The sequence below is a fragment of the Cottoperca gobio genome, chromosome 10 (assembly GCF_900634415.1).
Source record: "Cottoperca gobio chromosome 10, fCotGob3.1, whole genome shotgun sequence".
Classification (NCBI taxonomy): Eukaryota; Metazoa; Chordata; class Actinopteri; order Perciformes; family Bovichtidae; genus Cottoperca; species Cottoperca gobio.
In genome coordinates, this window is record NC_041364.1 from 23,400,576 (window position 1) to 23,426,580 (window position 26,005).

A 26,005-nucleotide genomic window follows, 5' to 3' on the forward strand; every position below is an offset into this window, starting at 1 on the left:
TACCCAGCGCTCCAAATGATTCCCTCTTTTCCGCGGGACGTGTCAGGGTTGTCCGATATCTCCACTACTATTCGCAATTGCTATCGAGCCATTGTCAATTGCTCTAAAAGCAGAGAGAGGAATTAAGGGGATTCAGAGGGGGGATATCGAACATAGGGTCTCGTTATATGCTGACGACCTGCTTCTGTATGTGCGCGATCCTATAGCTAGTAATCCAGATATACTCTCCCTTTTGACCACTTTTGGTTCATTTTCAGGATACAAATGAAACATCCAAAAGAGTGAATGTTTTCCTATCAACCAATCGGCTACAAAGTTACCTCCGTTGTCGTTGACTTTTACAATATCCAACTCAGGATTTAGATATCTAGGTATTGCAATCACGCAGTCTTTTAGTGCGTTACGAGAACAAAATCTTACTGTCCTGATGACAACAGTGAAATCTGACCTACAAAGGTGGGGCCACCTGTAACTCTCTTTAGCAGGAAGAGTTCAGACGATAATAATGAACATATTACCCAAATACCTATACATCTTCCAATGCCTACCTATTTTTTTGCCTCAATATTTTTTCACTGCTATTAATAATATTATTTCCTCATTTATTTGGGCTGGTAAAGATGCAAGAGCTAGTAGACCATTACTGTAGAGGGACAGGTCCCTAGGTGGGCTTGTTTACCTAACTTTATGGGCTACAACTGGGCCACAAACACACATAAGAACATGCTCTGGTTCACTTCGCCCCAGAGTGACTGGTGTCTTTTGGAGGCCAACTCATGTCGATCTACGTCACTTCAAGCCCTTGCATGTAGCACTCTCACCCATTCCCCCTCACAGTTCACATCTAACCCCGTTGTAATTAACACTCTAAAGATCTGGGCACAAGTTAGACGTCCCTTTGGTTGGCTCACTCTTCCTCAAGCAACTCCTGTCTATAATAACCATCTATTTCATCGTTCAACTAAGGGATTTTGTTAAGACCCACTGTCCACAATTCCCCCAAACCCTGCCTCCCAGTGGAGTGGATCTGGTACTTAAAGCAAGAACTTTATCTAGGCGCCATGTTTCTTATTTTTATGATCTTTTTTCTCCGGTTGATGAATCTGCCATTAATAAGATTAGAACTAATTGGGAAAAGGAACTACAGTTCACCCTCTCTGATGTCTTTTGGAGGAAGAACCTGAGAGCCGTCAACTCATCCTCCAGTTCTCCATAGACTACATTATAGCAAGGCTAAGCTCTCCAGGATTTATCCAGATAGATTGGGTGACAGGTGTGATAGATGCTCCTAGGCCCCCTGTGACCTGACTCGTATGTTCTGGTTGTGCCCTAAATTATCTACTTTCTGGCAATCTTTCTTCGAATGTATTTCTGAAATTGTAGGTCTAAAAATCTCTCCATCCCCTCATGTAGCTATTTTCGGAAGGCCCCCAGATGGAATCAACATGACAAACACCCAAACCAATGTCATTGCCTTTACCTCCTTGATTGCTCGTAGGAAAATCCTTCTCTTGTGGAAATCTCCTCTACCTCCCTCTTTTAAAATGTGGCTGAGCGATACTATGTCTCTCCTAAAGTTGGAAATAATTGCTCCGGGAGAAGGGTCGGTGGGATGGGTTGGGATGGGGCTGGGTTGAGGGAAAGTGGGTAAGGGTTCTTTTGTTTAAAATAAAATTATTTACTGTAATGCACTATTACACTTTTTTCATATGAATAAAAATATATTTAAAAAAAAATTCAAAAAGGAAACACATTTCTAAAACCTGTGGCAATTGGTTAGCGCGTTCGGCTGTTAACTGAAAGGATAGTGGTTCAAGCCTACCAAGGGACGTTTGGTGCTTAATCAACTAAGTTTCTTTACGTAAATTAACAAGCTAGATGTCATGATCATAACTTAACCTTTGAGAAAGTAGGAGCAAAAGCACAAACATGACAAATCATCAGTTGCTGTATGTCCTTGTATCCAAAATAATTACATTCAATTTCAGAGCACAATTTTAAATTCAACTTTAAAAAAGGAACATATATTCAGTTACTAAAGGTCTGCATACACTGTTCCAAATAATGTGAAAATAAACAAACTAACCTATAAATTGCTAGCCCAAACTCGAAAAGTACATAGCAAATGCAAGTGGTCGGGGCTTGAAAATTGAGGCCACACCTCAGCAAGCTTTAAAAAGGAAACTCATTTTCCACAAGATTTTATAAGTTAGCTGCCACTTTCCTGAATGAATGAAAATAAGTTGATGAACCTTTAAATTCTTAGTTCGGCTTCGAAAAGTAAAGAGGAAATTCAAGTGGGCGGGGTTTCCAATTTGAGACCACACCACTTCCAAAATACCTGGCGCAGGATCGGCTTGATAATTTTCATTCTCATCGTCCAATCACGATACTCGCTGTCCATTCTGAGAATGGACCTAAGCCAATCACGCCACTTGCTATCCACTGTGAAGAATGGACCTAAGCCAACCACGCCGCAGGTCTCACAATGGACCTCAACCTATCACGGCTCGGCTTCTCTCAGAGCCCTCCATCCTCACGCCGCTGAATGACTTTGGACGTATCGCAAAGTCAAAGTAAGTAACAACATTAAATGTTTTTATTTTCTTCTTTAACAGTCGTAAAACTTATATTTAAATTCTTCACTCAAAGTAATTTCATCACTTTACATTACGTTATACGTCAACTTCCGTCGCATAACTTAGCAAGCAATCGTTAGCAATCGCTATCGTTTCTACATGTAATAACGTTAACTAATAATCATGAATAGAAACAGCCTTGTGTAAATATGTGCAAGTATTCACAGTAATTCAAGTAAGTAGTTATACAAACGTTCCATCAATTACCATTTTATTAAGCTTACTACCCGTTTATGACCAGCAGTGCAACATTAATCCTACCTACAGCTACTGTAACGTAGATATTACCTTTGTCATTATTTGCTGCAAGGTTTCAAAATAACCATCGCTAATATTATTATGTAATTTATTATTGCTATTGATAACGGTGGCATTATTTAAGTGTGTATTTATGATCTGCAGATTCAAAGTGTATTGTTCTCTATATATAACTGATACAATATATATATATATATCTATATATAACTATATATAGATATATATAATGACTGATAAAGATTAGAATTTTTGTAAAATAATATATATGTTATAATTTAAATATATCAATGAAGGATAATTATACAGTACAAACATGAATTATGTGTATGAATATGTTAATATGTATAGATAACATATATTAATAACCGATAATATTGCTTAACTAATAGTGTTATTTGACTGTACTCATGAAGTTATTGTTACCGTTATTATTTCCATGTTATCTTTAGATGAGCACTAAACCTAAAAGCTACAATGGCATGGGAGACAGAGAGTGGATGGCACGGCTGAGGGCATTTGCCAGCTCTGGAGTTTGGCCTCCTGGAGGAGGCAATGAACCAGCCCGGAGGCAGCGGAAGTGGCATGACTTCTTTCAGAAGGTAAAGTATAGCAAAATATGTACCCATTACTTATTAGTGTCATTAGTAAGTCCCTTGATGAAAAATGTGCAATATACTGGTGCAGATAACATCAATCAGATGATGTACTGTACACTGAGTGACTCACTCACTCACTCACTCTAGGCTAAATAACACTTGTGATCATTTCAGATTGAGAAGTGCCCCATGCATGCTCGTGGACCCATGCATGCTTGTGGACAGACCATCCTCTTTGGGGGGGTCCATGGTCTGTAATTGTGGTTTCCATGCCATTAAGGTGATCTATTTGAAAATTACATCTCATTATTGTTATTCTTGCATCACATGTCTGTTACAATACTGTTATGCTGTTGCTGTTGCATCACATGTTGTACTTAATGCTGTTTATTTTTGCTTGACTGTGCCCTGCAGCCTGTGGCCTCAGTCTCGGCCCCTTGTGCAACTCCACAGCCTGTGGCCTCGGACCCTGGTGTGACTGCTGCAGTGCCAAGGTCTTTCATGCGGCCCCTTCTTACTTTGTCAATGATAAATATAATCTTAGTTAAGTTTTATATTAATCATTTTGTATGTGTTGCAAAATTAACTCTTTCTACTTTCAGTTCACTAAATCACGCTTTAGTGGGACACAGTATGTCTCACTTAAGCCCAATTTAGTGGCTAGGAGGTCCCCCAGCCCTTCTCCTCCTCCTCATTACTCTGTGAAGACCCCCAGCCCTGCTCCATCCTCTGTGAGGACCCCCAGCCCTGCTGTTAACACCAGCCTGGCAGTAGGCTCTGTGAGTACAGTGTCTATTCATGGGTCTGGCTCTGTTGTAATACATCTTGGGAGTAGCCTTTATTTATGGAATAAACCATATTTATTAGTTTTTGTCTTCCAAACAGAATGTGTCTGGAGGACTTCAACTTCACTTGGCTACTACTGGGGCTGCAGCTTCATTCTGGTTGCCGAGTAAAATGCGCCAGACCATCCCTGTGCAGGACCAAAGGTGGATTTCAAACACCCTCTTTAACTCTGGCAAACTGCGCCCAGATTTGAAGCTGTGGTACGAGCCCCCTGTCCCAGCCCTCATTTATCCTCTCTTCCTGCTTCTTCCTCCCAGCCTGCTGCCACCTCTCTGCCTGGTGCCTCCCAGGCTACTGCCACCATGCCACAGCCAGGTGTCTCCTCAGCACTTGATTCGGTACCTCCTGATGAGTCCGGGGTATATAAATACATAATTATTTGTAAAGAAATAAAATCACTGTATCTGTGTTTTGTCACATCTCACTGTCCTCAAATTTTGTTGCTCATCTCTGTTATTTTGTGCGGGCTGTGGATGACTCTGGCATGGCAGGCATGGACAGAGTGGATCGCTTGGCAGAGTGTCTGGTGGAGTTGAGAAATCAGCTCTCTCTTGTCCTTAACAACCAGCAGGTCAGGAGCATTTATAGCCTTACTACTTTCAGTCTGTGTCATAAATGTTCACACTTGCACGTGTTTTTGTCTTCTCATGTGCTGTTTATTTCTCTGGATGCTTAAGTGAGCAACATTGTTGCTCTTTGGCAGAACCTGCTGGACTATGACAAGCAGAAAGTGTTTTTTGCTGCCAGACACCAGACCAGGCTGGACACAGGGAGGTTCAGGTCTCCCAAGAAGAGGCAGGAATTCACTCCAGGGGTGGAGAGTGTGAAGAGGCATGCACTCACCACCACTGCCCCGCTTGCCCAGTGGCCAGATTGCTGCTGCCTGATTGAGACCATCTTTATCAGGCTCTGTGACATCCACCGCAGTCCCAAGAAGAAGGGGACTGGCACAGTGTCCAGATGGGATTTCATCCTAGAGGACTACAGGAAAATCAGGCGGCGCATTCTGGCCAACGGGACAGTTATGCAGAAGACCACCCTGCAGCTGGTGGACGTGAGCCACACCACCCTGATACAGTGGCATAATAAAAGAGTGAAGAGGGAGGACAATGCGGTGGTGATGCAGGGGCTGGGCTTGCCCAGCCGCCTATCTGTGGCGGCTGACCCTCTCCCCCCTGCTAATGTACGCCCTCCCTGCTCCACCTTTGGGGCCTCAGCTGGTGATGCAGCAGCGAACCTTTCCTACTCCACCCTCCAGCCATATGCCAGTGATGTTTGCTCCTGTGACCTCACAGATGCCTGTCCTGGTCACTGTTCCACAGGCCCTGGATGCTAGCCTCTCCTCTGCTCCTTCTGTTCCTGCTTCTGCTCTAGTCCGCCGTAAACTGATCCGCAAAGTACTACACAACAGGTGCAAGAAATGCGGGCACTTTAGGACAGCTGGGACTGGACACAGCCAGTACAAGGGAGTGATATACTGCCCCTCTGTAGAGGCATGGAGGAGCAGTGGTTGGAGGACATTAAAAAGGAAAAACAATAGTTATTTACTCCTCTACCAAATGTATTAACACTGGACTTATTTATGTATATAGTTGTATAGCGTTCATTTAATTATGTGGTCATTTGGAGGTTGTACTTTGTTTTGAAGTTGAATTGTTATATTTTATGTCAATTATATTATAGTTATTTTTATATTATTATTATATTGTTATATTGTCAAGTTTTACTTAGAAGTGTTTTTATTATGTTTGTGATTGAAAATAAAAGTTGGGTTAATTCAATTAACTAGTATCTGTCCAATGATTGGAGTAGAAAATACAATATTCAGAATTCCCAATGGTTTTCTAACCCTCAGTCATAAGGAGGAGTAAGAATGCAAGATAACGTCATCATCCTTGACATTTATATGTATATAGTGGAATGGACTGTGTATAAGGAAACCTGAAAATCCACAGACCCCACCCTGATGAAACTAAGACAATTATTATTCAAGGGAACACAGCAAAAAACTATCCCTGATTAAAATATTTAATAAATTAATTTAGAAGATATATATAATCTACATATAGTGGATCTATATAATATTGACTTGCAATGTGGGGGAAGGAGCCGGAACTAGTGCGGGAGGTGGATCGCTACCAGTTGGATCTGGTGGGGCTTACCTCCACGCACAGTCTTGGCTCTGGAACCATACTCCTGGATAGGGGTTGGACTCTATTCTTCTCCGGAGTTGCCCAAGGTGTGAGGCGTCGGGCCAGGGTGGGGATATTCACTAGCCCCCGGCTGAGCGCCGCTACGTTGGAGTTTATCCCGGTGGACGAGAGGGTCGCCTCCCTACGCCTTCGGGTTATGGGGGGCAAAACTCTGACTGTTGTTTGTGCCTATGCCCCAAACCGCAGTTCTGAGTATTCGGCCTTCTTGGAGACCCTGAATGGAGCCCTGCAGGGGGCTCCAGTAGGGGACTCCGTAGTCCTGCTGGGAGACTTCAGCGAACACGTGGGAAACGATGGAGACACCTGGAGAGGCGTGATTGGGAGGAAGGGCATCCCTGATCTAAATCCGAACGGTCGTTTGTTGTTGGACTTCTGTGCTAGTCATGGAATGGCCATAACAAACACCATGTTCGAACATAAGGATGCTCATAAGTGCACGTGGTATCAGAGCACCCTAGGCCAAAGGTCAATGATCGATTTTGTAATCGTATCATCTGATCTGAGGCCGCATGTTTTGGACACTCGGGTGAAGAGAGGGGCGGAGCTGTCGACTGATCACCATCTGGTGGTGAGTTGGATCAAGGGGTGTGGCAAGACTCTGGACAGACCTGGTAAACCCAAACGGGTAGTGCGGGTGAACTGGGAACGTCTGGAGGAAGCCCCTGTCCTGGGGATCTTTAACTCACACCTCCGGCGGAGCTCTTCAGCCATCCCTGTGGAGGTTGGGGGCATTGAACCTGAGTGGGCCATGTTCAAAACCTCTATTGCTGAAGCTGCGGTGATGAGCTGTGGTCTCAAGGTCTTAGGTGCCTCAAGGGGCGGTAACCCTCGAACACCGTGGTGGACCCCGGTGGTCAGGGAAGCCGTCCGACTGAAGAAGGAGTCCTTCTGGGTTATGTTATCCGGGAGGACTTCGGAAACAGTTGCAGGGTATCGAATGACTAGAAGGGCGGCAGCTTCTGCCGTGTCAGAGGCAAAGCAGCGGGTGTAGGAGAAGTTCGGAGAAGCTATGGAGAAGGACTTTCGGTCGAACCTCTGTCGAACCTCTGATTGAAGAGGAACAATGCGGATTCCATCCTGGTCGTGGAACAACGGACCAACTCTTCACTCTCGCAAGGATCCTGGAGGGGGCATGGGAGTACGCCCATCCGGTCTACATGTGTTTTGTGGATCTGGAGAAGGCGTATGACCGGGTCCCCCGGGTGATACTGTGGGAGGTGCTGCGGGAGTATGGGGTGAGGGGGTCACTTTTGAGGGCCATCCAATCCCTGTACGCCCAAAGCGAGAGTTGTGTCCGGATACTCGGCAGTAAGTCGGACTCATTTCCAGTGAATGTTGGCCTCCGCCAGGGCTGCGCTTTATCACCAATCCTGTTCGTGATTTTCATGGATAGGATATCGAGGCGTAGTCGTGGAGGAGAGGGGTTGCAGTTCGGTGACCTGAGGATCTCATCGCTGATCTTTGCAGATGATGTGGTCCTTATGGCATCATCGGTCTGTGACCTTCAACAGTCACTGGATCGGTTCGCAGCCGAGTGTGCAGCGGTTGGGATGAGGATCAGCACCTCTAAATCTGAGGCCATGGCTCTCAGCAGGAAACCGGTGGATTGCCTACTCTGGGTAGGGAATGAGCCATTACCCGAAGTGAAGGAGTTCAAGTACCTCGGGGTCTTGTTCGCAAATGAGGGGACGATGGAGCGAGAGATCAGCCGGAGAATTGGAGCAGCGGGGGCGGTATTACAGTCACTTTACCCCACCGTTGTGACGAAAAGAGAGCTGAGCCAGAAGGCAAAGCTCTCAATATACCGGTCGATCTTCGTTCCTACCCTCACCTATGGTCATGAAGGCTGGGTCATGACCGAAAGAACGAGATCACGGGTACAAGCGGCCGAAATGGGTTTTCTCAGACGGGTGGCTGGCGTCTCCCTTAGAGATAGGGTGAGAAGCTCAGCCATCCGTGAGAGACTCGGAGTAGAGCCGCTGCTCCTTTACGTTGAAAGGAGCCAGTTGAGGTGGTTCGGGCATTTAGTAAGGATGACACCTGGGCGCCTCCCTAGGGAGGTGTTCCATGCACGTCCAGCTGGGAGGAGACCCCAGGGAAGACCCAGGACTCGGTTATATTATATTATATCTCCTCACTGGCCTGGGAACGCCTCAGGATCCCCCAGTCGGAGCTGGAGGATGTGGCCCGGAGAAGGGAAGATTAGGGTTCCTTACTGGAGCTGCTGCCCCCGCGACCCAACCCCGGATAAGCAGTAGACGATGGATGGATGGATGGAATGTTTTATTTAATTCTAATGTAGTGACAGTTAACTGCATTGCACTTGTCTTATAAGTCAAAATATTGAGTGAATTCAAGTTTTAACGGGCAACACATGCACTTTTATTGTGCATATTATAAACATCAAACCTGCCGGGGTCTGGATTTGAACCAGCAATCTTGTGGATGGGTTTTCCTCCTCAAGAAATACATTAAAAAAAAAACTTTTTGTTTTAAAAGAAATACTAGGGTATCTGAAGACTTTATAATGCCACAGGGGTTAAACTGTGTGCTACATACTTATATTTCCTTCTTTTTCCCTCTATTTTTACTCTTTTTCCTCTATTTTATTCTCCCCCCATTTTCCCCCTTCTTTTCCTTTCTCCCCCCCCTATCCAGTCTATTGTTCCCCATCTTATCTGTGGCTTACTACTCAAAAAATATATGGAGTCAACTTAAAAGCCCTGGAGCCACAAAAGGTGAGCAGAGTGGCGCAGCAGAAGCGTGCTGGGCCCATAACCCAGAGGTCGATGGATCGAAACCATTCTATGCTAGTTGTTAATGATTTGGATCAGCAGGATGTCAGTATCCTTTTCGTCCGTACTCACATGGACTTGTTTCTGAAGATTAAGCATCCATTATCACAAATGTTGAATTATTTCTCCCTCCAGCGCTGAAGTTGACACCATATATTTTTCACAAGAAGCTGATGGAAACATTGTTGCAGGAACACCTTGTGACAACTCTTTGGTTTCAATGAAACTCCTTTGGCTATATGGATACTTATTTAGATTTATCTTCCAGATTCCTCAAGGGAATTTGGAGAATTAATAGAAACAAATGTACTTAACATATGAAACACCTTAAACTTCTTAATGATTGTCTCCCAAAGGTTCCCATAGATTCCCACGATTAGATAACCAGAGATTAGCAAGCCGCAGGACCAGAATTGGCAAGCAGAGTTGCACAGCAGAAACTTCAGTGAATCATCTCAATTAATCCTACCCATTTTCCTTCTTTACTTCCTGATTGACGGCAAGATAGAATGACATTTTCAGGTAGTGTGGCCGAGAAGTCTAAGACGCTGGATTTAGGCTCCAGTCTCTCAGGAGGCGTGGGTTTGAATCCCACCACTGCCATTTGAATAATACAATACATACTCAAGTAGCGATGTTCTAAGATTACATATTATTCGAAGAAAATGTCTTCTCCTTTTATTGCTAAAATGGATACCTTAAAGTTTTCTGGAGGTAATTGGAAAATCACTATAAAGAAAGTCTCTACAAGGTCTTCCAAATGCTTAACTTTGCAACCTGTAAACTGCTGAAATATAAATTCCCACATGTTCCAAAGATTCCTACAAGTAGTTAGCCACAGATTTGAAAGCCCTTGAGGTGCAAAATGTGAGCAGAGTGGCGTAGCGGAAGCGTGCTGGTCCCATGACCCAGAGGTTGATGGATTGAAACCATTCTCTGCTAGTTGTTAATGATTTGGATCAATAGGATGTCAGTATCCTTTTCGTCCATACTCACATGGACTTGTTTCTGAAGATTAAGCATCCATTATCACAAATGTTGAATTATTTCTCCCTCCAGTGCTGAAGTTGACTCCATATATTTTTCACAAGAAGCTGATGGAAACATTGTTGCAGGAACACCTTGTGACAACTATTTGGTTTCAATGAAACTCCTTTGGCTATATGGTTACTTATTTAGATTTATCTTCCAGATTCCTCAAGGGAATTTGGAGAATTAATAGAAACAAATGTACTTAACATTTGAAACACCTTAAACTTCTTAATGATTGTCTCCCAAAGGTTCCCTATAGATTCCCACGATTAGATAACCAGAGATTAGCAAGGCCGCAGGACCAGAATTGGCAAGCAGAGTTGCACAGCAGAAAGCTTCAGTGAATCATCTCAATTAATCCTACCCATTTGCCTTCTTCACTTGCTGATTGACGGCAAGATAGAATGACATTTTCAGGTAGTAGGCCCGAGTAGGTCTAAGGCGCTGGATTTAGGGCTCCAGTCTCTCAGGAGGCGTGGGTTCAAATCCCACCACTGCCATTTGAATAATACAATACATACTCAAGTAGCCATGTTCTAAGATTACATATTATTCAAAGAAAATGTCTTCTCCCTTTATTGCTAAAATGGATACCTTAAAGTTTACTGGAGGTAATTGGAAAATCACTATAAAGAAAGTCTCTACAAGGTCCTTCCAAATGCGTAACTTTGCAACCTGTAAACTGCTGAAATATAAATTGCCACATGTTCCAAAGATTCCTACAAGTAGTAAGCCACAGATTTGAAAGCCCTGGAGCCACAAAAGGTGAGCAGAGTGGCGCAGCGGAAGCGTGCTGGGCCCATAACCCAGAGGTCAATGGATTGAAACCATTCTCTGCTAGTTGTTAATGATTTGGATCAGCAGGATGTCAGTATCCTTTTCGTCCATACTCACATGGACTTGTTTCTGAAGATTAAGCATCCATTATCACAAATGTTGAATTATTTCTCCCTCCAGTGCTGAAGTTGACTCCATATATTTTTCACAAGAAGCTGATGGAAACATTGTTGCAGGAACACCTTGTGACAACTATTTGGTTTCAATGAAACTCCTTTGGCTATATGGTTACTTATTTAGATTTATCTTCCAGATTCCTCAAGGGAATTTGGAGAATTAATAGAAACAAATGTACTTAACATTTGAAACACCTTAAACTTCTTAATGATTGTCTCCCAAAGGTTCCTATAGATTCCCACGATTAGATAACCAGAGATTAGCAAGCCGCAGGACCAGAATTGGCAAGCAGAGTTGCACAGCAGAAAGCTTCAGTGAATCATCTCAATTAATCCTACCCATTTGCCTTCTTCACTTGCTGATTGACGGCAAGATAGAATGACATTTTCAGGTAGTCGTGGCCGAGTGGTCTAAGGCGCTGGATTTAGGCTTCAGTCTCTCAGGAGATGTGGGTTCAAATCCCACCACTGCCATTTGAATAATACAATACATACTCAAGTAGCCATGTTCTAAGATTACATATTATTCAAAGAAAATGTCTTCTCCCTTTATTGCTAAAATGGATACCTTAAAGTTTCCTGGAGGTAATTGGAAAATCACTATAAAGAAAGTCTCTACAAGGTCTTCCAAATGCTTAACTTTGCAACCTGTAAACTGCTGAAATATAAATTTGCACATGTTCCAAAGATTCCTACAAGTAGTAAGCCACAGATTTGAAAGCCCTGGAGCCACAAAAGGTGAGCAGAGTGGCGCAGCGGAAGCGTGCTGGGCCCATAACCCAGAGGTCGATGGATTGAAACCATTCTCTGCTAGTTGTTAATGATTTGGATCAGCAGGATGTCAGTATCCTTTTCGTCCATACTCACATGGACTTGTTTCTGAAGATTAAGCATCCATTATCACAAATGTTGAATTATTTCTCCCTCCAGTGCTGAAGTTGACTCCATATATTTTTCACAAGAAGCTGATGGAAACATTGTTGCAGGAACACCTTGTGACAACTATTTGGTTTCAATGAAACTCCTTTGGCTATATGGTTACTTATTTAGACTTATCTTCCAGATTCCTCAAGGGAATTTGGAGAATTAATAGAAACAAATGTACTTAATATTTGAAACACCTTAAACTTCTTAATGATTGTCTCCCAAAGGTTCCTATAGATTCCCACGATTAGATAACCAGAGATTAGCAAGCCGCAGGACCAGAATTGGCAAGCAGAGTTGCACAGCAGAAGCTTCAGTGAATCATCTCAATTTATCCTACCCATTTGCCTTCTTCACTTGCTGATTGACGGCAAGATAGAATGACATTTTCAGGTAGTGTGGCCGAGTGGTCTAAGGCGCTGGATTTAGGCTCCAGTCTCTCAGGAGGCGTGGGTTCAAATCCCACCACTGCCATTTGAATAATACAATACATACTCAAGTAGCCATTGTTCTAAGATTACATATTATTCAAAGAAAATGTCTTCTCCCTTTATTGCTAAAATGGATACCTTAAAGTTTCCTGGAGGTAATTGGAAAATCACTATAAAGAAAGTCTCTACAAGGTCTTCCAAATGCTTAACTTTGCAACCTGTAAACTGCTGAAATATAAATTTGCACATGTTCCAAAGATTCCTACAAGTAGTAAGCCACAGATTTGAAAGCCCTGGAGCCACAAAAGGTGAGCAGAGTGGCGCAGCGGAAGCGTGCTGGGCCCATAACCCAGAGGTCGATGGATTGAAACCATTCTCTGCTAGTTGTTAATGATTTGGATCAGCAGGATGTCAGTATCCTTTTCGTCCATACTCACATGGACTTGTTTCTGAAGATTAAGCATCCATTATCACAAATGTTGAATTATTTCTCCCTCCAGTGCTGAAGTTGACTCCATATATTTTTCACAAGAAGCTGATGGAAACATTGTTGCAGGAACACCTTGTGACAACTATTTGGTTTCAATGAAACTCCTTTGGCTATATGGTTACTTATTTAGACTTATCTTCCAGATTCCTCAAGGGAATTTGGAGAATTAACAGAAACAAATGTACTTAATATTTGAAACACCTTAAACTTCTTAATGATTGTCTCCCAAAGGTTCCTATAGATTCCCACGATTAGATAACCAGAGATTAGCAAGCCGCAGGACCAGAAGTGGCAAGCAGAGTTGCACAGCAGAAGCTTCAGTGAATCAATCTCAATTTATCCTACCCATTTGCCTTCTTCACTTGCTGATTGACGGCAAGATAGAATGACATTTTCAGGTAGTGTGGCCGAGTGGTCTAAGGCGCTGGATTTAGGCTCCAGTCTCTCAGGAGGCGTGGGTTCAAATCCCACCACTGCCATTTGAATAATACAATACATACTCAAGTAGCCTTGTTCTAAGATTACATATTATTCAAAGAAAATGTCTTCTCCCTTTATTGCTAAAATGGATACCTTAAAGTTTCCTGGAGGTAATTGGAAAATCACTATAAAGAAAGTATCTACAAGGTCTTCCAAATGCTTAACTTTGCAACCTGTAAACTGCTGAAATATAAATTTGCACATGTTCCAAAGATTCCTACAAGTAGTAAGCCACAGATTTGAAAGCCCTGGAGCCACAAAAGGTGAGCAGAGTGGCGCAGCGGAAGCGTGCTGGGCCCATAACCCAGAGATCGAATGGATTCGAAACCATTCTCTGCTAGTTGTTAATGATTTGGATCAGCAGGATGTCAGTATCCTTTTCGTCCATACTCACATGGACTTGTTTCTGAAGATTAAGCATCCATTATCACAAATGTTGAATTATTTCTCCCTCCAGTGCTGAAGTTGACTCCATATATTTTTCACAAGAAGCTGATGGAAACATTGTTGCAGGAACACCTTGTGACAACTATTTGGTTTCAATGAAACTCCTTTGGCTATATGGTTACTTATTTAGACTTATCTTCCAGATTCCTCAAGGGAATTTGGAGAATTAACAGAAACAAATGTACTTAATATTTGAAACACCTTAAACTTCTTAATGATTGTCTCCCAAAGGTTCCTATAGATTCCCACGATTAGATAACCAGAGATTAGCAAGCCGCAGGACCAGAAGTGGCAAGCAGAGTTGCACAGCAGAAGCTTCAGTGAATCATCTCAATTTATCCTACCCATTTGCCTTCTTCACTTGCTGATTGACGGCAAGATAGAATGACATCTTCAGGTAGTGTGGCCGAGTGGTCTAAGGCGCTGGATTTAGGCTCCAGTCTCTCAGGAGGCGTGGGTTCAAATCCCACCACTGCCATTTGAATAATACAATACATACTCAAGTAGCCTTGTTCTAAGATTACATATTATTCAAAGAAAAAGTCTTCTCCTTTTATTGCTAAAATGGATACCTTAAAGTTTCCTGGAGGTAATTGGAAAATCACTATAAAGAAAGTATCTACAAGGTCTTCCAAATGCTTAACTTTGCAACCTGTAAACTGCTGAAATATAAATGTGCACATGTTCCAAAGATTCCTACAAGTAGTAAGCCACAGATTTGAAAGCCCTGGAGCCACAAAAGGTGAGCAGAGTGGCGCAGCGGAAGCGTGCTGGGCCCATAACCCAGAGGATCGAATGGATTGAAACCATTCTCTGCTAGTTGTTAATGATTTGGATCAGCAGGATGTCAGTATCCTTTTCGTCCATACTCACATGGACTTGTTTCTGAAGATTAAGCATCCATTATCACAAATGTTGAATTATTTCTCCCTCCAGTGCTGAAGTTGACTCCATATATTTTTCACAAGAAGCTGATGGAAACATTGTTGCAGGAACACCTTGTGACAACTATTTGGTTTCAATGAAACTCCTTTGGCTATATGGTTACTTATTTAGACTTATCTTCCAGATTCCTCAAGGGAATTTGGAGAATTAACAGAAACAAATGTACTTAATATTTGAAACACCTTAAACTTCTTAATGATTGTCTCCCAAAGGTTCCTATAGATTCCCACGATTAGATAACCAGAGATTAGCAAGCCGCAGGACCAGAAGTGGCAAGCAGAGTTGCACAGCAGAAGCTTCAGTGAATCATCTCAATTTATCCTACCCATTTGCCTTCTTCACTTGCTGATTGACGGCAAGATAGAATGACATTTTCAGGTAGTGTGGCCGAGTGGTCTAAGGCGCTGCATTTAGGCTTCAGTCTCTCAGGAGATGTGGGTTCAAATCCCACCACTGCCATTTGAATAATACAATACATACTCAAGTAGCCTTGTTCTAAGGATTACATATTATTCAAAGAAAATGTCTTCTCCCTTTATTGCTAAAATGGATACCTTAAAGTTTTCTGGAGGTAATTGGAAAATCACTATAAAGAAAGTATCTACAAGGTCTTCCAAATGCTTAACTTTGCAACCTGTAAACTGCTGAAATATAAATTTGCACATGTTCCAAAGATTCCTACAAGTAGTAAGCCACAGATTTGAAAGCCCTGGAGCCACAAAAGGTGAGCAGAGTGGCGCAGCGGAAGCGTGCTGGGCCCATAACCCAGAGATCGATGGATTGAAACCATTCTCTGCTAGTTGTTAATGATTTGGATCAGCAGGATGTCAGTATCCTTTTCGTCCATACTCACATGGACTTGTTTCTGAAGATTAAGCATCCATTATCACAAATGTTGAATTATTTCTCCCTCCAGTGCTGAAGTTGACTCCATATATTTTTCACAAGAAGCTGATGGAAACATTGTTGCAGGAACACCTTGTGACAACTATTTGGTTTCAATGAAACTCCTTTGGCTATATGGTTACTTATTTAGACTTATCTTCCAGATTCCTCAAGGGAATTTGGAGAATTAATAGAAACAAATGTACTTAATATTTGAAACACCTTAAACTTCTTAATGATTGTCTCCCAAAGGTTCCTATAGATTCCCACGATTAGATAACCAGAGATTAGCAAGCCGCAGGACCAGAAGTGGCAAGCAGAGTTGCACAGCAGAAGCTTCAGTGAATCATCTCAATTTATCCTACCCATTTGCCTTCTTCACTTGCTGATTGACGGCAAGATAGAATGACATTTTCAGGTAGTGTGGCCGAGTGGTCTAAGGCGCTGGATTTAGGCTCCAGTCTCTCAGGAGGCGTGGGTTCAAATCCCACCACTGCCATTTGAATAATACAATACATACTCAAGTAGCCTTGTTCTAAGATTACATATTATTCAAAGAAAATGTCTTCTCCTTTATTGCTAAAATGGATACCTTAAAGTTTCCTGGAGGTAATTGGAAAATCACTATAAAGAAAGTATCTACAAGGTCTTCCAAATGCTTAACTTTGCAACCTGTAAACTGCTGAAATATAAATTTGCACATGTTCCAAAGATTCCTACAAGTAGTAAGCCACAGATTTGAAAGCCCTGGAGCCACAAAAGGTGAGCAGAGTGGCGCAGCGGAAGCGTGCTGGGCCCATAACCCAGAGATCGAATGGATTGAAACCATTCTCTGCTAGTTGTTAATGATTTGGATCAGCAGGATGTCAGTATCCTTTTCGTCCATACTCACATGGACTTGTTTCTGAAGATTAAGCATCCATTATCACAAATGTTGAATTATTTCTCCCTCCAGTGCTGAAGTTGACTCCATATATTTTTCACAAGAAGCTGATGGAAACATTGTTGCAGGAACACCTTGTGACAACTATTTGGTTTCAATGAAACTCCTTTGGCTATATGGTTACTTATTTAGACTTATCTTCCAGATTCCTCAAGGGAATTTGGAGAATTAATAGAAACAAATGTACTTAATATTTGAAACACCTTAAACTTCTTAATGATTGTCTCCCAAAGGTTCCTATAGATTCCCACGATTAGATAACCAGAGATTAGCAAGCCGCAGGACCAGAAGTGGCAAGCAGAGTTGCACAGCAGAAGCTTCAGTGAATCATCTCAATTTATCCTACCCATTTGCCTTCTTCACTTGCTGATTGACGGCAAGATAGAATGACATTTTCAGGTAGTGTGGCCGAGTGGTCTAAGGCGCTGCATTTAGGCTTCAGTCTCTCAGGAGATGTGGGTTCAAATCCCACCACTGCCATTTGAATAATACAATACATACTCAAGTAGCCTTGTTCTAAGATTACATATTATTCAAAGAAAATGTCTTCTCCCTTTATTGCTAAAATGGATACCTTAAAGTTTCTGGAGGTAATTGGAAAATCACTATAAAGAAAGTCTCTACAAGGTCTTCCAAATGCTTAACTTTGCAACCTGTAAACTGCTGAAATATAAATTTGCACATGTTCCAAAGATTCCTACAAGTAGTAAGCCACAGATTTGAAAGCCCTGGAGCCACAAAAGGTGAGCAGAGTGGCGCAGCGGAAGCGTGCTGGGCCCATAACCCAGAGATCGATGGATTGAAACAATTCTCTGCTAGTTGTTAATGATTTGGATCAGCAGGATGTCAGTATCCTTTTCGTCCATACTCACATGGACTTGTTTCTGAAGATTAAGCATCCATTATCACAAATGTTGAATTATTTCTCCCTCCAGTGCTGAAGTTGACTCCATATATTTTTCACAAGAAGCTGATGGAAACATTGTTGCAGGAACACCTTGTGACAACTATTTGGTTTCAATGAAACTCCTTTGGCTATATGGTTACTTATTTAGACTTATCTTCCAGATTCCTCAAGGGAATTTGGAGAATTAACTAGAAACAAATGTACTTAATATTTGAAACACCTTAAACTTCTTAATGATTGTCTCCCAAAGGTTCCTATAGATTCCCACGATTAGATAACCAGAGATTAGCAAGCCGCAGGACCAGAAGTGGCAAGCAGAGTTGCACAGCAGAAGCTTCAGTGAATCATCTCAATTTATCCTACCCATTTGCCTTCTTCACTTGCTGATTGACGGCAAGATAGAATGACATTTTCAGGTAGTGTGGCCGAGTGGTCTAAGGCGCTGGATTTAGGCTCCAGTCTCTCAGGAGGCGTGGGTTCAAATCCCACCACTGCCATTTGAATAATACAATACATACTCAAGTAGCCTTGTTCTAAGATTACATATTATTCAAAGAAAATGTCTTCTCCTTTTATTGCTAAAATGGATACCTTAAAGTTTCCTGGAGGTAATTGGAAAATCACTATAAAGAAAGTATCTACAAGGTCTTCCAAATGCTTAACTTTGCAACCTGTAAACTGCTGAAATATAAATTTGCACATGTTCCAAAGATTCCTACAAGTAGTAAGCCACAGATTTGAAAGCCCTGGAGCCACAAAAGGTGAGCAGAGTGGCGCAGCGGAAGCGTGCTGGGCCCATAACCCAGAGATCGATGGATTGAAACAATTCTCTGCTAGTTGTTAATGATTTGGATCAGCAGGATGTCAGTATCCTTTTCGTCCATACTCACATGGACTTGTTTCTGAAGATTAAGCATCCATTATCACAAATGTTGAATTATTTCTCCCTCCAGTGCTGAAGTTGACTCCATATATTTTTCACAAGAAGCTGATGGAAACATTGTTGCAGGAACACCTTGTGACAACTATTTGGTTTCAATGAAACTCCTTTGGCTATATGGTTACTTATTTAGACTTATCTTCCAGATTCCTAAAGGGAATTTGGAGAATTAATAGAAACAAATGTACTTAATATTTGAAACACCTTAAACTTCTTAATGATTGTCTCCCAAAGGTTCCTATAGATTCCCACGATTAGATAACCAGAGATTAGCAAGCCGCAGGACCAGAAGTGGCAAGCAGAGTTGCACAGCAGAAGCTTCAGTGAATCATCTCAATTTATCCTACCCATTTGCCTTCTTCACTTGCTGATTGACGGCAAGATAGAATGACATTTTCAGGTAGTGTGGCCGAGTGGTCTAAGGCGCTGGATTTAGGCTCCAGTCTCTCAGGAGGCGTGGGTTCAAATCCCACCACTGCCATTTGAATAATACAATACATACTCAAGTAGCCTTGTTCTAAGATTACATATTATTCAAAGAAAATGTCTTCTCCCTTTATTGCTAAAATGGATACCTTAAAGTTTCCTGGAGGTAATTGGAAAATCACTATAAAGAAAGTATCTACAAGGTCTTCCAAATGCTTAACTTTGCAACCTGTAAACTGCTGAAATATAAATTTGCACATGTTCCAAAGATTCCTACAAGTAGTAAGCCACAGATTTGAAAGCCCTGGAGCCACAAAAGGTGAGCAGAGTGGCGCAGCGGAAGCGTGCTGGGCCCATAACCCAGAGATCGATGGATTGAAACAATTCTCTGCTAGTTGTTAATGATTTGGATCAGCAGGATGTCAGTATCCTTTTCGTCCATACTCACATGGACTTGTTTCTGAAGATTAAGCATCCATTATCACAAATGTTGAATTATTTCTCCCTCCAGTGCTGAAGTTGACTCCATATATTTTTCACAAGAAGCTGATGGAAACATTGTTGCAGGAACACCTTGTGACAACTATTTGGTTTTAATGAAACTCCTTTGGCTATATGGTTACTTATTTAGATTTATCTTCCAGATTCCTAAAGGGAATTTGGAGAATTAATAGAAACAAATGTACTTAACATTTGAAACACCTTAAACTTCTTAATGATTGTCTCCCAAAGGTTCCTATAGATTCCCACGATTAGATAACCAGAGATTAGCAAGCCGCAGGACCAGAAGTGGCAAGCAGAGTTGCACAGCAGAAGCTTCAGTGAATCATCTCAATTTATCCTACCCATTTGCCTTCTTCACTTGCTGATTGACGGCAAGATAGAATGACATTTTCAGGTAGTGTGGCCGAGTGGTCTAAGGCGCTGGATTTAGGCTCCAGTCTCTCAGGAGGCGTGGGTTCAAATCCCACCACTGCCATTTGAATAATACAATACATACTCAAGTAGCCTTGTTCTGAGATTACATATTATTCAAAGAAAAAGTCTTCTCCTTTATTGCTAAAATGGATACCTTAAAGTTTCCTGGAGGTAATTGGAAAATCACTATAAAGAAAGTATCTACAAGGTCTTCCAAATGCTTAACTTTGCAACCTGTAAACTGCTGAAATATAAATTTGCACATGTTCCAAAGATTCCTACAAGTAGTAAGCCACAGATTTGAAAGCCCTGGAGCCACAAAAGGTGAGCAGAGTGGCGCAGCGGAAGCGTGCTGGGCCCATAACCCAGAGATCGATGGATTGAAACAATTCTCTGCTAGTTGTTAATGATTTGGATCAGCAGGATGTCAGTATCCTTTTCGTCCATACTCACATGGACTTGTTTCTGAAGATTAAGCATCCATTATCACAAATGTTGAATTATTTCTCCCTCCAGTGCTGAAGTTGACTCCATATATTTTTCACAAGAAGCTGATGGAAACATTGTTGCAGGAACACCTTGTGACAACTATTTGGTTTTAATGAAACTCCTTTGGCTATATGGTTACTTATTTAGATTTATCTTCCAGATTCCTCAAGGGAATTTGGAGAATTAATAGAAACAAATGTACTTAACATTTGAAACACCTTAAACTTCTTAATGATTGTCTCCCAAAGGTTCCTATAGATTCCCACGATTAGATAACCAGAGATTAGCAAGCCGCAGGACCAGAAGTGGCAAGCAGAGTTGCACAGCAGAAGCTTCAGTGAATCATCTCAATTTATCCTACCCATTTGCCTTCTTCACTTGCTGATTGACGGCAAGATAGAATGACATCTTCAGGTAGTGTGGCCGAGTGGTCTAAGGCGCTGGATTTAGGCTCCAGTCTCTCAGGAGGCGTGGGTTCAAATCCCACCACTGCCATTTGAATAATACAATACATACTCAAGTAGCCTTGTTCTAGAGATTACATATTATTCAAAGAAAATGTCTTCTCCTTTATTGCTAAAATGGATACCTTAAAGTTTCCTGGAGGTAATTGGAAAATCACTATAAAGAAAGTATCTACAAGGTCTTCCAAATGCTTAACTTTGCAACCTGTAAACTGCTGAAATATAAATGTGCACATGTTCCAAAGATTCCTACAAGTAGTAAGCCACAGATTTGAAAGCCCTGGAGCCACAAAAGGTGAGCAGAGTGGCGCAGCGGAAGCGTGCTGGGCCCATAACCCAGAGATCGAATGGATTGAAACCATTCTCTGCTAGTTGTTAATGATTTGGATCAGCAGGATGTCAGTATCCTTTTCGTCCATACTCACATGGACTTGTTTCTGAAGATTAAGCATCCATTATCACAAATGTTGAATTATTTCTCCCTCCAGTGCTGAAGTTGACTCCATATATTTTTCACAAGAAGCTGATGGAAACATTGTTGCAGGAACACCTTGTGACAACTATTTGGTTTCAATGAAACTCCTTTGGCTATATGGTTACTTATTTAGACTTATCTTCCAGATTCCTCAAGGGAATTTGGAGAATTAACAGAAACAAATGTACTTAATATTTGAAACACCTTAAACTTCTTAATGATTGTATCCCAAAGGTTCCTATAGATTCCCACGATTAGATAACCAGAGATTAGCAAGCCGCAGGAACAGAAGTGGCAAGCAGAGTTGCACAGCAGAAGCTTCAGTGAATCATCTCAATTTATCCTACCCATTTGCCTTCTTCACTTGCTGATTGACGGCAAGATAGAATGACATTTTCAGGTAGTGTGGCCGAGTGGTCTAAGGCGCTGCATTTAGGCTTCAGTCTCTCAGGAGATGTGGGTTCAAATCCACCACTGCCATTTGAATAATACAATACATACTCAAGTAGCCTTGTTCTAAGGATTACATATTATTCAAAGAAAATGTCTTCTCCCTTTATTGCTAAAATGGATACCTTAAAGTTTTCTGGAGGTAATTGGAAAATCACTATAAAGAAAGTCTCTACAAGGTCTTCCAAATGCTTAACTTTGCAACCTGTAAACTGCTGAAATATAAATTTGCACATGTTCCAAAGATTCCTACAAGTAGTAAGCCACAGATTTGAAAGCCCTGGAGCCACAAAAGGTGAGCAGAGTGGCGCAGCGGAAGCGTGCTGGGCCCATAACCCAGAGATCGATGGATTGAAACAATTCTCTGCTAGTTGTTAATGATTTGGATCAGCAGGATGTCAGTATCCTTTTCGTCCATACTCACATGGACTTGTTTCTGAAGATTAAGCATCCATTATCACAAATGTTGAATTATTTCTCCCTCCAGTGCTGAAGTTGACTCCATATATTTTTCACAAGAAGCTGATGGAAACATTGTTGCAGGAACACCTTGTGACAACTATTTGGTTTTAATGAAACTCCTTTGGCTATATGGTTACTTATTTAGATTTATCTTCCAGATTCCTCAAGGGAATTTGGAGAATTAATAGAAACAAATGTACTTAACATTTGAAACACCTTAAACTTCTTAATGATTGTCTCCCAAAGGTTCCTATAGATTCCCACGATTAGATAACCAGAGATTAGCAAGCCGCAGGACCAGAAGTGGCAAGCAGAGTTGCACAGCAGAAGCTTCAGTGAATCATCTCAATTTATCCTACCCATTTGCCTTCTTCACTTGCTGATTGACGGCAAGATAGAATGACATTTTCAGGTAGTGTGGCCGAGTGGTCTAAGGCGCTGGATTTAGGCTCCAGTCTCTCAGGAGGCGTGGGTTCAAATCCCACCACTGCCATTTGAATAATACAATACATACTCAAGTAGCCTTGTTCTGAGATTACATATTATTCAAAGAAAATGTCTTCTCCTTTTATTGCTAAAATGGATACCTTAAAGTTTCCTGGAGGTAATTGGAAAATCACTATAAAGAAAGTATCTACAAGGTCTTCCAAATGCTTAACTTTGCAACCTGTAAACTGCTGAAATATAAATGTGCACATGTTCCAAAGATTCCTACAAGTAGTAAGCCACAGATTTGAAAGCCCTGGAGCCACAAAAGGTGAGCAGAGTGGCGCAGCGGAAGCGTGCTGGGCCCATAACCCAGAGATCGATGGATTGAAACAATTCTCTGCTAGTTGTTAATGATTTGGATCAGCAGGATGTCAGTATCCTTTTCGTCCATACTCACATGGACTTGTTTCTGAAGATTAAGCATCCATTATCACAAATGTTGAATTATTTCTCCCTCCAGTGCTGAAGTTGACTCCATATATTTTTCACAAGAAGCTGATGGAAACATTGTTGCAGGAACACCTTGTGACAACTATTTGGTTTTAATGAAACTCCTTTGGCTATATGGTTACTTATTTAGATTTATCTTCCAGATTCCTCAAGGGAATTTGGAGAATTAATAGAAACAAATGTACTTAACATTTGAAACACCTTAAACTTCTTAATGATTGTATCCCAAAGGTTCCTATAGATTCCCACGATTAGATAACCAGAGATTAGCAAGCCGCAGGACCAGAAGTGGCAAGCAGAGTTGCACAGCAGAAGCTTCAGTGAATCATCTCAATTTATCCTACCCATTTGCCTTCTTCACTTGCTGATTGACGGCAAGATAGAATGACATTTTCAGGTAGTGTGGCCGAGTGGTCTAAGGCGCTGGATTTAGGCTCCAGTCTCTCAGGAGGCGTGGGTTCAAATCCCACCACTGCCATTTGAATAATACAATACATACTCAAGTAGCCTTGTTCTAAGATTACATATTATTCAAAGAAAATGTCTTCTCCCTTTATTGCTAAAATGGATACCTTAAAGTTTTCTGGAGGTAATTGGAAAATCACTATAAAGAAAGTATCTACAAGGTCTTCCAAATGCTTAACTTTGCAACCTGTAAACTGCTGAAATATAAATTTGCACATGTTCCAAAGATTCCTACAAGTAGTAAGCCACAGATTTGAAAGCCCTGGAGCCACAAAAGGTGAGCAGAGTGGCGCAGCGGAAGCGTGCTGGGCCCATAACCCAGAGATCGATGGATTGAAACCATTCTCTGCTAGTTGTTAATGATTTGGATCAGCAGGATGTCAGTATCCTTTTCGTCCATACTCACATGGACTTGTTTCTGAAGATTAAGCATCCATTATCACAAATGTTGAATTATTTCTCCCTCCAGTGCTGAAGTTGACTCCATATATTTTTCACAAGAAGCTGATGGAAACATTGTTGCAGGAACACCTTGTGACAACTATTTGGTTTCAATGAAACTCCTTTGGCTATATGGTTACTTATTTAGACTTATCTTCCAGATTCCTCAAGGGAATTTGGAGAATTAACAGAAACAAATGTACTTAACATTTGAAACACCTTAAACTTCTTAATGATTGAATCCCAAAGGTTCCCATAGATTCCCACGATTAGATAACCAGAGATTAGCAAGCCGCAGGACCAGAAGTGGCAAGCAGAGTTGCACAGCAGAAGCTTCAGTGAATCATCTCAATTTATCCTACCCATTTGCCTTCTTCACTTGCTGATTGACGGCATTGACTCCCATGCCCCCTCCAGGATCCTTGCGAGAGTGAAGAGCTGGTCCGTTGTTCCACGACCAGGACGGAATCCGCATTGTTCCTCTTCAATCAGAGGTTCGACTACCGGCCGAACCCTCCTTTCCAGTACCTTGGAGTAGACTTTACACTTTAGAAGTGTGATACCCCTGTAGTTGGCACACACTCTCTGGTCCCCCTTTTTAAATAGGGGAACCACCACCCCGGTCTGCCAACCCCTAGGCACGGTCCCAGACTTCCACGCAATGTTGACGAGGCGTGTCAACCAAGACAGCCCCTCAACACCCAAAGCCTTCAGCATTTCTGGACGGATCTCATCAACCCCTGCGGCTTTTCCACTGTGGAGTTGTTTGACTACCTCAGTGACTTCCATCAGGGAAATTGACGATGATCCCCCATCAGCTTCCAGCTCTGCCTCTACCATAGAGGGCGTGTTAGTCGGATTCAGGAGTTCCTCAAAGTGCTCCTTCCAGCAGCCGATAACCTTCTCAGTTGAAGTCAGCAGGGTCCCACCCTTGCTGTACACAGCTTGGATGGTTCCTCGCTTCCCCCTCTTGAGGTGCCGGATGGTTTTCCAGAAGCACCTTGGTGCCGACCGAAAGTCCTTCTCCATAGCTTCTCCGAACTTCTCCTACACCCGCTGCTTTGCCTCTGACACGGCAGAAGCTGCCGCCCTTCTAGTCATTCGATACCCTGCAACTGTTTCCGAAGTCCTCCCGGATAACATAACCCGGAAGGACTCCTTCTTCAGTCGGACGGCTTCCCTGACCACCGGGGTCCACCACGGTGTTCGAGGGTTACCGCCCCTTGAGGCACCTAAGACCTTGAGACCACAGCTCATCACCGCAGCTTCAGCAATAGAGGTTTTGAACATGGCCCACTCAGGTTCAATGCCCCCAACCTCCACAGGGATGGCTGAAGAGCTCCGCCGGAGGTGTGAGTTAAAGATCCCCAGGACAGGGGCTTCCTCCAGACGTTCCCAGTTCACCCGCACTACCCGTTTGGGTTTACCAGGTCTGTCCAGAGTCTTGCCCCACCCCTTGATCCAACTCACCACCAGATGGTGATCAGTCGACAGCTCCGCCCCTCTCTTCACCCGAGTGTCCAAAACATGTGGCCTCAGATCAGATGATACGATTACAAAATCGATCATTGACCTTTGGCCTAGGGTGCTCTGGTACCACGTGCACTTATGAGCATCCTTATGTTCGAACATGGTGTTTGTTATGGCCATTCCATGACTAGCACAGAAGTCCAACAACAAACGACCGTTCGGGTTTTCGGCCCTTCCTCCCAATCACGCCTCTCCAGGTGTCTCCATCGTTTCCCACGTGTG

The 26,005-nt window shown here is 42.3% G+C and overlaps 12 non-coding genes across 12 annotated transcripts; all 12 read left to right on the forward strand.

The window, feature by feature from the left end:
- The first annotated feature begins 12,648 nt into the window (after positions 1–12,648).
- trnal-uag (transfer RNA leucine (anticodon UAG)) lies at positions 12,649–12,730 on the forward strand. The gene has a single exon. It is a non-coding gene; the product is annotated as a tRNA-Leu (tRNA).
- An 844-nt stretch (positions 12,731–13,574) lies between these two features.
- Positions 13,575–13,656, forward strand: trnal-uag (transfer RNA leucine (anticodon UAG)). The gene has a single exon. It is a non-coding gene; the product is annotated as a tRNA-Leu (tRNA).
- Positions 13,657–14,500: 844 nt separating this feature from the next.
- Positions 14,501–14,582, forward strand: trnal-uag (transfer RNA leucine (anticodon UAG)). Its single transcript has one exon. It is a non-coding gene; the product is annotated as a tRNA-Leu (tRNA).
- Positions 14,583–15,426: 844 nt separating this feature from the next.
- On the forward strand, positions 15,427–15,508 carry trnal-uag (transfer RNA leucine (anticodon UAG)). Its single transcript has one exon. It is a non-coding gene; the product is annotated as a tRNA-Leu (tRNA).
- Positions 15,509–16,351: 843 nt separating this feature from the next.
- On the forward strand, positions 16,352–16,433 carry trnal-uag (transfer RNA leucine (anticodon UAG)). Its single transcript has one exon. It is a non-coding gene; the product is annotated as a tRNA-Leu (tRNA).
- Positions 16,434–17,275: 842 nt separating this feature from the next.
- On the forward strand, positions 17,276–17,357 carry trnal-uag (transfer RNA leucine (anticodon UAG)). Its single transcript has one exon. It is a non-coding gene; the product is annotated as a tRNA-Leu (tRNA).
- Positions 17,358–18,199: 842 nt separating this feature from the next.
- trnal-uag (transfer RNA leucine (anticodon UAG)) lies at positions 18,200–18,281 on the forward strand. The gene has a single exon. It is a non-coding gene; the product is annotated as a tRNA-Leu (tRNA).
- Positions 18,282–19,123: 842 nt separating this feature from the next.
- On the forward strand, positions 19,124–19,205 carry trnal-uag (transfer RNA leucine (anticodon UAG)). The gene has a single exon. It is a non-coding gene; the product is annotated as a tRNA-Leu (tRNA).
- Positions 19,206–20,047: 842 nt separating this feature from the next.
- Positions 20,048–20,129, forward strand: trnal-uag (transfer RNA leucine (anticodon UAG)). The gene has a single exon. It is a non-coding gene; the product is annotated as a tRNA-Leu (tRNA).
- Positions 20,130–20,970: 841 nt separating this feature from the next.
- trnal-uag (transfer RNA leucine (anticodon UAG)) lies at positions 20,971–21,052 on the forward strand. Its single transcript has one exon. It is a non-coding gene; the product is annotated as a tRNA-Leu (tRNA).
- A 1,767-nt stretch (positions 21,053–22,819) lies between these two features.
- On the forward strand, positions 22,820–22,901 carry trnal-uag (transfer RNA leucine (anticodon UAG)). The gene has a single exon. It is a non-coding gene; the product is annotated as a tRNA-Leu (tRNA).
- Positions 22,902–23,743: 842 nt separating this feature from the next.
- trnal-uag (transfer RNA leucine (anticodon UAG)) lies at positions 23,744–23,825 on the forward strand. The gene has a single exon. It is a non-coding gene; the product is annotated as a tRNA-Leu (tRNA).
- The last annotated feature ends 2,180 nt before the right edge of the window (positions 23,826–26,005 follow it).